The 14,899-nt window shown below is 41.5% G+C and overlaps 1 long non-coding RNA gene across 6 annotated transcripts; it reads left to right on the top strand.

Annotated features, from left to right (window-relative positions):
- Positions 1 to 1,832: 1,832 nt before the first annotated feature.
- Positions 1,833 to 14,592, top strand: LOC127003212 (uncharacterized). Of its 6 annotated transcripts, none has more exons than XR_007757006.1 (5): positions 1,833 to 2,641; positions 8,564 to 8,829; positions 9,439 to 9,527; positions 13,256 to 13,327; positions 14,456 to 14,591. It is a non-coding gene; the product is annotated as an uncharacterized LOC127003212 (long non-coding RNA). The 6 variants fall into 6 exon arrangements; XR_007757009.1 differs by lacking the exon at positions 1,833 to 2,641 and adding an exon at positions 2,671 to 2,881 and having other exon boundaries at positions 14,456 to 14,592; XR_007757008.1 differs by lacking the exon at positions 1,833 to 2,641 and adding an exon at positions 2,902 to 3,123 and having other exon boundaries at positions 14,456 to 14,592.
- Positions 14,593 to 14,899: the final 307 nt, after the last annotated feature.

Below are 14,899 nucleotides of genomic sequence, written 5' to 3'. Positions count from 1 at the left end.
CTCACTGAAAAAACAAACTTTGTTATATGCAAAAAATTCAGATCCCTTGGATATAACAGATTCTTAAATATAGCATAATGCCACCCCCTTCCCCTAATTTTTTCTTCATCATCATCATTCATCATTTCATCAATGCCTGCTCCTAGGAGCTCCCACCAGGGGATGGCCACGGCAGAAGAGCTTCCAACTTTCTCTATCCAGACACTCCCTCCTTGCCTGCTCAAAGTTTCTCAAAGATCTTTCCCCCCTCTCCCTAACGTACTCTTGCACCCTATCCCTCCATTTCACTGGAGGTCAACCTCTAACATTCCCTCCCTCTATCTCACTCACATACACCCTTCTGGTCATCTTACTCTCCTCCATTCGCTCCATGTGGCCAAACCACTTTAAAGTCTGTCGCTTCACTTCTTCCACCACTCCACACTTCTTCCCTTCACCCCTGTGACACATTCCAAAATGCTCGTACACACTTTCATTACTCATTCCATCCATTCTACTCACACCACAAGCACTCCTCAAATAACTCATTTTCACTGCCTGCACTCTAGACCTCTGACTTTCATTCCAGGCCCACGTTTCACTTGCATATGTGAGGGTTCGTAATATTATTGTATTTCTCAAATCCCTCTTTACCTTCATGCTCACACTTCTGCCATTCATGATTCGTCCCAAAGACCCTACCACCCTTCTTCCTTGCAATGCCCTTTCTCTTACTGTACCACCCTCTGTACCACCATGCTTACACATAACTGATCCAAGGTACTTAAACTCATTGTCCTCCTCCATTTCTTCACCATTCAAAATTATTTTGCATTGTTTTTTGCATTCAACTCCTAATCTATATGGGCATACAAAATCTACAACCTCACTTCTACTTCGCTCATAAACCATCACTTTACTTTTGTTGACATTTAATTTCAGCTTTCTCCTGTTACAGACACTATCAAAAACACTGACCAAATTTTGTAGGTCACTTTCATTTTCTGCAATGATCACCGTGTAATCAGCAAACAGTATCGAATTCAGTACCCACTTCCTTCCCTCATCGAACAGTCTTACTCCATCTTCTCCAACTTTGCCCTGCATTTCTCTAATAACACCATCCATATAAATATTGAATAACCATGGTGACATGACACACCCTTGTCTTAAGCCTACTTTTATCTCAAAATGTTCACTTGTTTCTCCAGTAATTTTGACAGATGCAAATGCATCCTCATAGAAAGACTGTATTGCACTAAGCAGTTTTCCTCCCACACCATAAATCTTAATTTTTTCTTCATTAGTGATGGTTTACAGTACTATTTCCTGATGGTGTTCATTAATGCATTCATGAATACATAAGTTGTAGACATGATGTTGGAGTCAATGATAGCAGTGAGCATTTGGTATCATCTTGAGAGGCATTGATTATTACATGAAAAAGCAAGGCTCGTGACAGCGGAAAGCGTTACTGCATTTCTGGTAACAACAACAAAGCAAGACCAGTGGCTGTAATACTTAATTGCAAATATGCTGCTACACATAACACTGAAGGCAACACATTTGGTTGAATTAAATTTGATTTTAAACCACTAGCAGAGAAACTGCCTGAGATTAGCAACTGTTGAAGCATTAGGGTTGTTATATATCTTAAATGTTGACAAAGTAACCTGAAAAAAAATTGGCATCAGTAAAATAATAGAGCATAGTTGAGGGTATGTGTTGAAATTTGTGTTGCCATGGTGCTCATCTCCATCTCATTAGCCCTTTAGTCTATGGCGGGTAAGACAATTAGCCCGAGACACTGGCATGAGATATCTTGGTTGCCCCAGCTTACCTTCCCTACTTACTGAAGCCCTGAAAGACAGGATGAATAGTCAGGTGAGCTGAGTGCTAACTGCTTAGGGTGGGATCAGCTCTAGGGCCCCGGGTTCATAGTTAGGTGTTCTAACTACTACTACACAGAGGTGAATCAGTGGTTTAGTTTTAGAGTTTCACCCACAGAGTTATATACCTAGAACGCGCGAGCCAGACACTCGGGTGCGGCAACCGGAAGTACCTCGGCCGCCATCTTTGGGAGCCCAGTCTAGCCAACTCTGTGCTCCAGCCGGCAACTTCAAAGTGGAGGTAAGTATATAACTCTGTGTTCGAGGGTCATTTAATTAAAGTACGAGAATCTATTGTATTGAGGTGGTAGGAATCACCTCGCAGCCGGAAAATAGCTCGCGAAGAGGGCTTGAAACCTGCCTAATTTTCAATCTATCACTCACTACTACCGTTTAACTATCCCTTTTCGGCTTTAATACACTGCAAATACATCAGATAAACACTTAAAATCAGTAGAAGGCTTTAAAACAAACACATAGGAGATTACATAGGAGGAACTACTCTGAGCTGATACTCACTCCTGGTTTGGGGAATCTCAACGCTTATATATAGATCACAGGTGGTTAAAGAGACATAAATCAAGGCAAATTAAGACGTTTTTTGCTGTCTTTACCCCATTGGACATATGTAGTGGGTAGTATCGCGACCTATTTCCCCGAGGAGGCATTTCTCGCACACACCCGGCCCCAGCCGTGGAGGGAGGCTGGTGTGTTATTTTTTGTTTTTTGAAGCGAATTATCCTGTTGCCGAGGGAGCCATGCATCTGGAAACGGTAAATAGTCCCTCGTGATTGTTTTGGGTGGGTGAGGGCAGTTAATCAAGGCTTGTAATACGTTGAAATAAGGGAAAATGTATCCGGGTGGATTTAAATGGCTGCCGTGGTCGTCCAGAAGTTCATTGTTTTTTACTGATTTCCGGTAAAGTGGAGTACGTAGCGGCACGGGGCTTGAGGGGCATGGCGACACGTGCATTGTATTCCTGTGTGTGAAGTTGGAGAGCGGGATATAAGCCGGTAAGGTCAGAAAGGTCAAGTATATAACTGGCTTGGGGTGTCCGGCTCCATATATGACCTTAATTATTAATAACCTCTAAGACCTTCGGGCACTATGATAGGGAGAACTAAGCTGAATGACCTAATTTATGGGGTCAAATGAGGTGTGAGTGTCTTAAATATTGAATTATGGGCGTTTAGCGGTGAGGTAGCCAGTTGGCAGTCGTTGGAGTCAGACGTGTCCCTGAGTGCTCTCTTCCAGCGTATTTTATTAGTGTTGTCTCTGTCTTTCTGGCCTAGTTGTAGTTTTCCGGGAGATTTGTTGTTTTAATAGCTTTTTTGTTTTTTAGTTTTGGGGTTTGTTTTGGTGTGTTTTGAGTTCGCGTCGTTTGTTTTGTGTTTTTATTGTTAGCCCGTTGGTAAGTGTCGGCTTTGTTTTCATGAAATTGTATTTCTGTTTGGTTCCTTTTTTTTCTGTGTTATAGTTTGTGTTGTTTGGGGTTTGGCCGTATTCCTAGCCATGCCGGGTGGTGGCGGTGGCCGTGGACGGGGTGCAGTGACCAGGTCCTGGAGGACAAGTACCGGGAGGGGCAGTAGCCCAGTTACAAGGGTGCAAGGAACTCCTGGTGCATCCAGTAGTGCTGGGGGTGGGCATGGATCACCGTCTCCTGGGGTGGTTGTTTCGGACTCTTCCCCCTGTGTCACCTGTTGTTTCCCGGTCAAGGATGATGAAGAGGGTGGCATTGCTTGCGACGAGTGTGGTCAGTGGTGTCATGGGTCGCAGGTGTGTACTGGACTTCCCTCTGATTTTGTTAAGCAGGTACTGCAGCACCAGGGTAAGGGAGTAAAGTTTGTTTGCACCAGATGCAGACTGCTTCCTCCTGCGGCTTCAGGTAGTGGGAAGGAGAATCAGGGTGAGCTCGGGTCACTTAGGGAGTGCATGACCCAGATGTTTAACACTATTGCTGGTCTCAGCAACTCAGTGAGATCTATTGATCTAAGATTCAATAATATGGTAAATGATGGTGTCTTTTCAAGAGATAGTGGCAGGGTTGTGGGCCCTGATATTCGGACCATTATTAAAGAAGAAGTTCGTGAGTTGAGCGAGAGGGAAAAGAGGAAGGACAGTATCATCATCAAAGGGCTTGCATTTGGGTAAAATTTTCAGGACAAATTTAATCCACTTGTTTCCTATTTATGGCCGGAGCGAGTTGAACCAGTCACACTTGTAGATATTGTGCCTATCTCTGCTTCCTTGGTGAGAGCCAAGATATCAAATGTCAGGGTGAGGCAAGAGTTACTGTCTAGGTGCAGTAAACTTTCTGGGAGTCAGTTTTCCAACATTTTCATCTCTAGTGACCTCACCTACAATCAGCGGGAAGAGCTGCGGAAAAAACGGGCTTCTGCCCAGGCCATGAGGAACTCCCAGCCTGTTAGTTCTTCACACATCTCTAACAAAAGCTTAGCCTCTGTTGTTTTGCCCAGTCATGAGTCCCCTCATACTCCTCCCACGTCTCACTTACTTGCGTCCTCTGCCTCTAACCTTGAAGTATGTTCAAAAGATGGGAACCCTCAAAAAAACCTCACATAGAACTTTCTTCTCAGCAAAATCGGAGTAATTCTTCTGTAGATAACCTCTTCATTACTTTTGTTCTTTTGAATCTCAACTGTTTAATCAATAAAGTTAACTTTTTGGCAGAGTTCATTTGTAGTCACAGTATTGGGGTATGTTGTGTTTGTGAAACTTGGCTAACTTGCAATGTTTCTGATCCAGTTATCAGTATATCGGGTTATAAATTTTTCCAAAATGACTCTCCCTTAAATCTAAGAATTCACGGTGTTGGGATTTACATTCGAGATGATATTAAAGTGGGGAAAACTTTTTCAGATCATCCGAATACGGTTGGGGTATTTTTGCCTGATTTTGGCGTTACTATATTAGTAGTTTACAGGCCCCCAAGTAATTCTTTGGAAGATAATATTGCTCTTGTTTCATACCTGGAATCTTTCTGTGTTGGTAAAGAATTAATACTGGTTGGTGACTTTAATCTCCCTACTGTTGTCTGGTCCACTGAGGTTCCTTATTGCACTTCTTCTATTGATATTAGATTTCTAGATTTGTTTTCATCTTTGGGTCTCATGCAGTGGGTTACGTAAAGTACCTATGTCCGGTCTAATAATATACTTGACTTGGTCTCTACATCTGAAGATAATAGAATTTCCCATGTCGATATAATAGACCCCTTTCCAGGTTGTGACCATTTTCCAGTTTTGTTTGAGTATTTATTTAGTTCTAATCCAAACATTAATAATGTACATAACAATTTTGACTTTTATAATGGCAACTACACCTTGTTAAACCATCATATTTTGAATTTTGATTGGGATAATGAATTTCTTGGCTTAGATATTGAACAATCATATTTAAGATTTAAAAGTTTAATGCTTAATGCCATTCAGCTATTTATTCCAATTAAGAAGGCAACAGGAATCAGGAAACCTCCTTGGGCAAAATCTGTACCTCCTTTAAAACGGCATAAACGACAAGTATGGTTGGAGTATAAGGATGCTCGGACAAAGTTTGGCAGATCTTCCCCAATAGCCTTGAGGTTGTGGCATTCTTTTAAGACAATATCTGTTCAATATAAAGATGCTGTCCATCAATCTGTAATTAAATATGAAAGATCTTTAGTTTCTCCCAAAAATCCTGATGTTCAACGTTTTCACTCCTATCTTCGTAGCAAGAAGGTTCAACGTCCTACTATTGGACCGCTGTATGGAGATAATGGCTGGTGCGCTGACACAACTGACATGGCAGATCTTTTTGTTGATGCATTCTCTGGTGTATTTTCTTCTACTGACTTACTGAATCCTTATCCTGTTCATCATTGTGACAATTCATTTATATTTAATATATTTAGTTTTGATATTTTTAAAATTAAGATTATCCTTTCTAAGCTGAAATCTTCTGCTTGTTGTGGCCCTGATGGTATACCTTCAGTATTTTTAAAGAGATGTGCCCCCTCCATTAGTTATCCTTTGCTCTTGTTGTTCAGAAAATCTTTTATCAATGCAAGTCCCATCTGACTGGAAAGATGCTAATGTTATGCCACTGTTCAAAGGTGGAATCCATTCTGATCCCCTCAACTATAGACCAATCAGTTTGACATCAGTGTGCTGTAAATCTTTTGAAAGAATAATTGTGTCTCAACTTACTTCTTATTTGGAAGATAATAACTTACTTTCAAAGCATCAATATGGTTTTAGATCGGGTAGATCAATTTTCGAGCAACTGTTGTTTACTTATGACTGTGTGACTCATTTCTATGATGGTGGTATGTCAGTGGATGTGATATTTTTTGATTTCAAGAAAGCTTTTGATGTTGTTAATCATAGATTATTACTCACAATGCTATCTAGTATTGGGATTGGGGGGTGTTTGCTATAGTCTGTTCGGAGCATGAAGTTGGTTCAAGGTGTGGCAGATTCCAGAATTCCCATGAGTGCAGCGCTGCCAGTTCGACCGCCAATTATCAGATTAGCACTCTCTCCCGGCCTACCTACCCACAACCCATCTGTTTATCTCTCTCTCTCTCCCTCTCTCTCCCTCTTGACCCGGGGGAGGGACCTAGGGGGACACACCGACCACCACCACCACCACCACTACCACCACCACAACGTGGCAACATGGGAAAAAATCGCTGCCACATGTCATAGAATTTATACAAATCCTTGTTATAATCCTAAACATCAACACTCATTATACTATGTAGCTTCCTTTACTATATACAGAATATATAAAATATCGCTTTCAAATAGCACATGGATGGGAAATAAGAGAGAGACGCATGTACAAAGGCTGATTTGGCAGCATGGGTAGAGGTAAACGACGATACCAGCTCCACCCTGAACTGACTTCATGCTCCGAACAGACTGTAGGATGGCTGAAAGACTATTTGAGTGGGAGAAAGATGTAAGTAGTTGTCCATGGAAGTAAGAGTTATAGAGTGGATGTAAGCAGTGGTGTTCCCCAAGGGTCTGTAATTGGTCCCTTGCTTTTTCTAATTTACATTAATCATTAATCATGATATATATATATATATATATATATATATATATATATATATATATATATATATATATATATATATATATATATATATATATATATATATATATATATATATATATATATATACATATATATATATATATATCACAACCGAGAGAGCCTGGGTTCGATTCCCGGGCAGAGTGGAAAAATTTGGGAGGCTATTCCGATACCCTACGCCCCTGTCCACCCAGCAGTGTACCAGGTATTAATCGGGGGTTGTGTCCTGTCTCCTGGGATCTGTTCCTTTATAATTTCTTCCCTTCTTGTCTCTCTCCGGCATATGACCACAGATGTTGCGCCTACTAAATGAAATTTTCCAAATTTTATATCCTAGACCATCGGGTGTTATTCTAGATGTCTGCTCATGGTACCTGAGGCCAGAATTGACCTATTTTGTCTGTCAATTTTTATCTTGCTCTCACAGGAGGTTACGTTAAAATCTAAGTTTAATCCAAGGTTAGGATAACTTAGTGCTGACCGGGCATTTTTTTGTTAATGTTTCCGATATTTTTCAGCCCTTGGATATATAAATAAGTGTGAGGTGATGAGACTTGGGTGTTTTTCTGGAATAACACCCACTTGTTTAGGATACATAGGCAGGATAGGCCTCCCACCGTGCTGCCGTTGATGTCACTGGCGGGAGAGGTGGCTACGGTCATCTCCATACTCCCCGTCTCTTAAAATACTGTCTGGGGGTGCAACGCAGTATATATTTGTTTTATTTCATTGTGGTAGTAGAGCGCACGGCAGGTATGGTTAACCCAGAAGCTGTGGGGATCGTGTTTCTTAACTCGGTAGCAGCGACGGGCCAAATCTGTGTCTTTATCGTGTAGCTGCAACGGGCCAAATTTGTGCCATGATATAAACCCCCTAAAATAGATGATACATAATCTGATCACAAATGCTTTATATATAATATGAAATGGTTTGTGTAGGGGTGATTTTTTTCCATTTTTCTCGCTTGGAGGGACCATTAAAAAACATGATCCCTGCTGCTACCACTGGGTTAAAGGCCCTTCCCTCTAAGCGAGAAAAATGAGATAAAAATCATCACTCACACAAACCACCACATTATATATCAATGCATTTGTGATCAGTTTATGCATCATCTATTTTTTTATTTATTTATTTTATTTATTTATTTATTTATTTTTTTTTTTTTTTTTACGTCTTGGCCTATTGCGCCGGTAGGCTTCTTCCCGGTGGATCCTAATGGTTGATGGTGGGGTTTATATCCTTCTTAATATATCAAGTTACATATCATGGCAAGAATTCGGCCTGTTGCTGGTACACTGTAAAGCCACAAATTTGAGCCCTTGTTGCTACCGGGTTAAGTTAGGTCTTGTTAGGATAGCTCAGCAAGTTTGGTTAGGTTAGGATAGCTTAGATTTAATTCTCTAAATATATGGTCTTGGGGGGACACACCTGGAGGTACATTTCTGTTTATATTGTGTTTTGACAGTGGCTTGCTAGATTAGTTTCATTAAAGTTTGGTTAGGTTAGGATAGCTTAGATTTAATTCTCTTTATATATAGTCTGGGATGACACATTGAGGCCTATGTTTTTACTTTTTGCATATTTGGCATCAGAACACAGGCTGGGGAAGGAAACGGTGGCTGAGTGGTTAGCGTGCTGGTCCTGCGTTTGCCGCATCATGGATGATGAAGGTTTGAATCCGCCGCTGCCACCCGGCGAGTGGCCACAGACTACTTGTCCTGAAGACCACCACCATCATCCTGGACTGTATGGGACTGTCCAAGGGAAAGCAAGAAAGAGGGCAGCATGAGCCAAGAATAGATGGGGCCACTATAAACACTTGCCGGCTTGGGCCCACCACCAGGCCCAGCCAAGGGAGGTAAGGAAAAAAAAAAGTATGGCTAGGTTTGAATAAGCTTTAGGTTAGAATAGCTTAGTATTAAATTATCTTGTAATTATTATTATTGTCATTTTTATCATTACTATTATTGTGCAACCAATCCCAGTGCTTGCCATGACAAGGTTAGCATTCAGACCCATCCATGTTGTAAGGGGCGAGGGTGCAGGTGCCTCACACTGTTGACAGATGATCGTACCCGGAGCATAGTACTTACCGCTTTATGACCCCTAAATGTTGCCAAGAAACAAGAGGAATTAACTATTTCAATGATAAATATAAATGAATCTCGTTATTGGGGACCAGGAGACAGATTTTGTGTTGGAAGTCGGTAAATATAAAAGGCTGAGTACAAGTCTGGCAACGTTGGCACTGCCTCAAAGTATAGGCCTGGCTGTATGTATATAGTTATGAGGGGAGAGAGAGAGAGGGGAGGGGAGAGGAAGAAAAGTATGTGAAAAAAACAAATATGAGAGAGATTATCTATTAATTATCTTTTATTATACAGCCCTTGATAAAGAGATTTTATACTATTTTATCCCATGCTGTCTTTTCCGGTACAAGACTTTGACAGTGGACACATATTTGCAGGTTGGTGTAGCAGTGCCGGGAGGTGCCATAACACAGGGCACTCCTCACCTTCAACAACAGTCTCTTCACCAACAAGCTTGGAGAAATAGGTAAGCTTTCTCTACTCACTTCCTGCCCTGCCTTCATTACCCCTGCCAGAAGCCCCCAAAGGGTGAACCTGTTATATTAAGCTGTAAAATGTTCAGCTCACTTAGTAACCAAATGTGTTGTAAAATGTTCAGTACATCCCCTTGTTTAGAGGGAAAGGCCTTTTAACCCAGTGGTGGTGGTAACAGCGGGGATCGTGTTTCTTTATGGTCCCTCTAAGCGAGAAAAATGAGAAAAAAATCATCCCACACACAAACCGTTTCATAATACATATCAAAGCATTTGTGATCAGTTTACATATCATCTATTTTGGGGGGTTTAAATCATGGCACAAATTTGGCCCGTCGCTGCTACATGGTAAAGCCACAAATTTGGCCCATTGCTGCTACACGGTAAAGCCACAAATTTGGCCTGTTGCTGCTACATGGTAAAGCCACAAATTTGGCCCGTTACTGCTACACGGTAAAGTCACAAATTTGGCCCGTTGCTGCTACACGGTAAAGCCACAAATTTGGCCCGTCACTGCTACCGGGTAAGGAACATGATCCCCTCAGGGTTAAGCGTAGGGTGCATGATATATGTCTGCCAAAGTGCTTACTACACACTGGATACATATTATGCATGCAAGATTGGTTTATAATATAGTTAGATTAACTTGATATATTTATACAGCCCTTGACAGAGAGGAAAGTAATATTTCTTATTGTACAAAGGACTTACCACAGACATGTTGCTAACCTGATTTTGTATAAGTTTAAACCCAGGAATAAGTGACCTCCAATCCTCCCATCAAAGTTCCATAAGCCCCTAACTCACTCACCTGCGCTAATGCAGTAGTAGAGTCATAATAGTACAGTAAATATTTGTGTGAAAAAGACTCCTAATATTGGCCGCATCATGTGTAGGAATACATATTAAAAGGAAGCCTAGCCAGCAGGGAGGGAGGAGGAGGGTCACTACACGGTCTGGTCCCAAAAGCTAACAGGCTATATTTTCACCTTCAAGGGTAGATATATATTTTTCTACTTACTTTTTGCCTAATTTTACAGCCTTTGACAGAGAGGAAAGTAACATACAGTCACCTCTCGATTAACGCGAGGGTTATGTTCCTGGAGATGTCGCATTATTTAAACATAATTTCCCCACAGGAAACAATGGTAACGGGGGGTTACTTTCCTGAACGCTGGGAAAGTCTGCCTATTTTGGGGATTTTGTTACTCTAACCTTAAAAAAAAAAAATATTATTAACCCGGTGGTGGTGGTAGCAGCGGGGATCATGTTTCTTAATGGTCCCTCCAAGCGAGAAAAATGAGAAAAAATCACCCCTCACACAAACCATTTCATAATATATATCAAAGCATTTGTGACCAGATTATGTATCATCTATTTTGGGGTTTATATCATGGCACAAATTTGGCCTGTCACTGCTGCACGGTAAAGACACAAATTTGGCCCGTCACTGCTTCACGGTAAAGCCACAAATTTGGCCCGTCGCTGCTACACAGTAAAGCCACAAATTTGACCCGTCACTGCTACACGGTAAAGCCACAAATTTGGCCCATTGCTGCTATTGAGTTAATACATTAGTAGGTCATGGAAACAACCAAAACACACGTTCTCATTTTTATTTAAATTTGTTCTTCACCTTCGTCGGCCACCGTCTGTCCTCACCCCGCGCTCCCGTCACTGGCCGCTGCCTTCACCTCCGCCACTCCGCCTCACTTGCCTTCTTCCTCTTCCTCAGACTACCCATGCTATTGGTGACAAAGATTATTCCTTTAACCCGGTAGCAGCGACAGGCCAAATTTGTGGCTTTACCGTGTAGCAGTGACGGGCCAAATTTGTGGCTTTACTCTGTACCAGCAATGGGCCAAATTTGTGGCTTTACCGTGTAGCAGTGACGGGCCAAATTTGTGGCTTTACTCTGTACCAGCAATGGGCCAAATTTGTGCCATGATATAAATCCCCCAAAATAGATGATACATAATATGATCACAAATGCTTTGATATATATTGTGAAATGGTTTGTGTGAGGGGTGATTTTTTCTCATGGTGGTTGGTGGTGAGTAATGTGGTTACATGGGTGGGCCTGCGTAAGTCTAGGTGAGTAGGGTAGTAGTAGCCTAGTATAGTAAAATCACTGAGAGCTGATGCCTATATATATATATATATATTATATATATATATATATATATATATATATATATATATATATATATATATATATATATATATATATATATGTAGTGGGTACTGGGTATATCACACACACACACACACACACACACACACACACACGTCAATATGGTCACTGGGCACAGCATGGTGACCTCTCTTCCTCTCCTCGCCAGTCACCTTTTTACAAAAGCAGAAGTTGACACACTGATTTCCTCCTCCTCTCTCGCATTTAGCTGGTTATTTGTCTTCCTGAGACAGATTTATTTACGATAATGACCATTTTTTAGTAAGTATTAAACTGTTTGCATGGAGAAAATAAGGAGAAAGAAAAGGTGTGAAATATGCACTATAAATTTGGTATTGGCCAGCAGCGGGTGGCTGTCAGCCAGTGAGCAACAAGGAAAACTGACATGCTCTCCCTGTGGAAGGTGTTTCCCCGCTATACCTCAGCGAATCCACTTTAGTAGTACTGGGAATGAGGAGGCGCAACAGAGGTGAGTGGGGGAGGACAGGTCGACTAGTGTTCAGTAAAATTGTAAGATACGAATACCCTACGACGTGACGTGTTATATTAAGTGTTAACAATACTACATTATCAGCTGTAATCGCAGGAAGGTGGGTGGTGAGTTATGCGAACCAGGGTGGGCACCTGCTGGAGGCTAGGTGGGTGCGGGGTGGATAGGTTTAGTAGGGTCGAGTAAACGTGAGAATTACAAAAACATAAATCCTCATGATTGCCTGGTAGCACATATATAATTTGTGTAATATTATTAGGTAGTATTAATGGTTTATATGGATCACGTGTCCCTCGTTCAGTAAAAATAGTAGTTGCTAATAGGCGCACCTAACACAACCAAAATATGGGGTACAAACTTGGCGCAGGGACTGTTTTGGGGTGTCATTGAAGGTAACGGGCTAAAGAGTGGCCTATCCAGATATTTTGTTTTTTATTTATTGATGATCCACGAGACATCCTAGAGTTAAATCAAAGTATGTGTTTATCTTTGTATTCATTCATACACACACTGGTAATATTTCTGTGGGGTCTGATTCACTTATTAGAGTGAAATTCTATTGTGAAAAACAGCCACAAATTTGTGTCACTGGTGAAAATGAAACTAATAATTTAAATTTTGCCACCATGAAATATATACAAATAGATAAATATGAAAACTCACGAAGTCACAATAAGTGACTTCACCTGCTTTGCGCAGTAAAAATATGCTATTTCAGACATCTGACACCCTCAAAAAGGCGTGTGCGCTGCCTCTGGCCTCGGAGCTACAGCCTCGACATTGTGGTTAGGTCATTACATACTCAAATCAGGACTAGGTTTTGGGAGACAGGTCAGGTCATTTTGTAGACTTCTGTTACTGGGCTAGACTGCACTGGGTACACCAAACGCTGAAGTTGCACCCAATTTATAATGATATCATTTTGGAGCAGTGAGTGATGGGCTGTTTTTTTTTTTTTTTTTTTTTTTTTTTTCACTGTAAAAACAATAAGTATGTTGATGTTTACACAGTTAATTGACACCAAACTTGATTTGCAGACGCTACCAAACGAAGAAGAGGAGGAGGAGGAGGACTGGGAAGAAGACGAGGAACACAGGAGGAACCCATTGGTGATTGTTAATTTATTTTTTCTAAAATGGTTAACGAGCAATCAAGGAATTTTGATAATAAGGAGGGAAAGTGTGATGTTTTTTTGTAGTTTTGTTAAGTTGTCGAGGGGGAGAAGGCCCCCATTAGATAGCTTACATTATAGCTGGTCTGTTTAGTTAGGGGGGTCCATGGGCACAAGTCCCCTGTTAGGGGGTTGAATGGGCACAGGAGCCCATTAGGTAGCTTATGATATTGTTGGGCTAGTTTAGTTAGGGGGGTCCATGGCTGCAAAGCGGGGGGTTATATACATCCATTTAGACTTTGTGTATCCGAGGAAGTAATCTCTCTCTCTCTCTCTCTCTCTCTCTCTCTCTCTCTCTCTCTCTCTCTCTCTCACTCTCTCTCTCTCTCTCTCTCTCTCTCTCTCTCTCTCTCTCTCTCTCTCTCTCTCTCTCTCTCTCTCTCTCTCTCTCTCTCTCTCTCTCTCTCTCTCTCTCTCTCTCTCTCTCTCTCTCTCTCTCTCTCTCTCTCTCTCTCTCTCTCTCTCTCTCTCTCTCTCTCTCTCTCTCTCTCTCTCTCTCTCTCTCTCTCTCTCTCTCTCTCTCTCTCTCTCTCTCTCTCTCTCTCTCTCTCTCTCTCTCTCTCTCTCTCTCTCTCTCTCTCTCTCTCTCTCTCTCTCTCTCTCTCTCTCTCTCTCTCTCTCTCTCTCTCTCTCTCTCTCTCTCTCTCTCTCTCTCTCTCTCTCTCTCTCTCTCTCTCTCTCTCTCTCTCTCTCTCTCTCTCTCTCTCTCTCTATCTCTCTCTCTCTCTCTCTCTCTCTCTCTCTCTCTCTCTCTCTCTCTCTCTCTCTCTCTCTCTCTCTCTCTCTCTCTCTCTCTCTCTCTCTCTCTCTCTCTCTCTCTCTCTCTCTCTCTCTCGTTGTGTGTGTGTGTGTGTGTTGAGGGGGGGAGGGGTGTTATGTACATTTTTTTAGACTGTGTATCAGATTTAGAGGAGGTAAATTCTCTCTCTCTCTCTCTCTCTCTCTCTCTCTCTCCCAATATCTATGTCCATATACAGGTACATTTTTTTTTACCTTGAAAAAAAAGTATTATCTAAAAAAATCTCAATTATTTTACAGCTAACTAATTTTCTTACCCTGCTTACAGAAGAGGAAGAAAAGGAAGAAGAAGAAGATGAAGAGGAAGAGGAAGAAGAGGAGGAGGGGGAGGAGGATAAAGACTTGGTGAGTGTTAAAATCTATTCTCATTCCATGACACCCTTCCTTCCTTCCTTCTTGGCTCTTAGATAACTGAATAAAGCTAGGGGAAGAGGTAGATAGATTAGGGTAAGGAGTTAGGGTAAGGGCTGCATTATTCAACGCTTCCGTGCCCAGTCTCGCGTATTTAAGGCTTTTGTATTTTTTTTTTGTTTTTTTTTTTTTTTTTAGGCATTTCAAGGGCTAGTTTTATGACCTTGGTGTTAGCTTGACCTTTCTTCTGTACCATGAACCTTAACCCCTTAAAGACAATGTCATATAGTTCTTCCTGACGTAGGCAGTAAGCATGACGCTGGACAGCGAGAAGCTCTTTGGAAATTGAAAGGCACGCGTA

The sequence above is a fragment of the Eriocheir sinensis genome, chromosome 25 (genome assembly GCF_024679095.1).
Source record: "Eriocheir sinensis breed Jianghai 21 chromosome 25, ASM2467909v1, whole genome shotgun sequence".
In the NCBI taxonomy this organism is placed as follows: domain Eukaryota; kingdom Metazoa; phylum Arthropoda; class Malacostraca; order Decapoda; family Varunidae; genus Eriocheir; species Eriocheir sinensis.
This window is presented reverse-complemented; position numbering and strand designations above follow the sequence as displayed.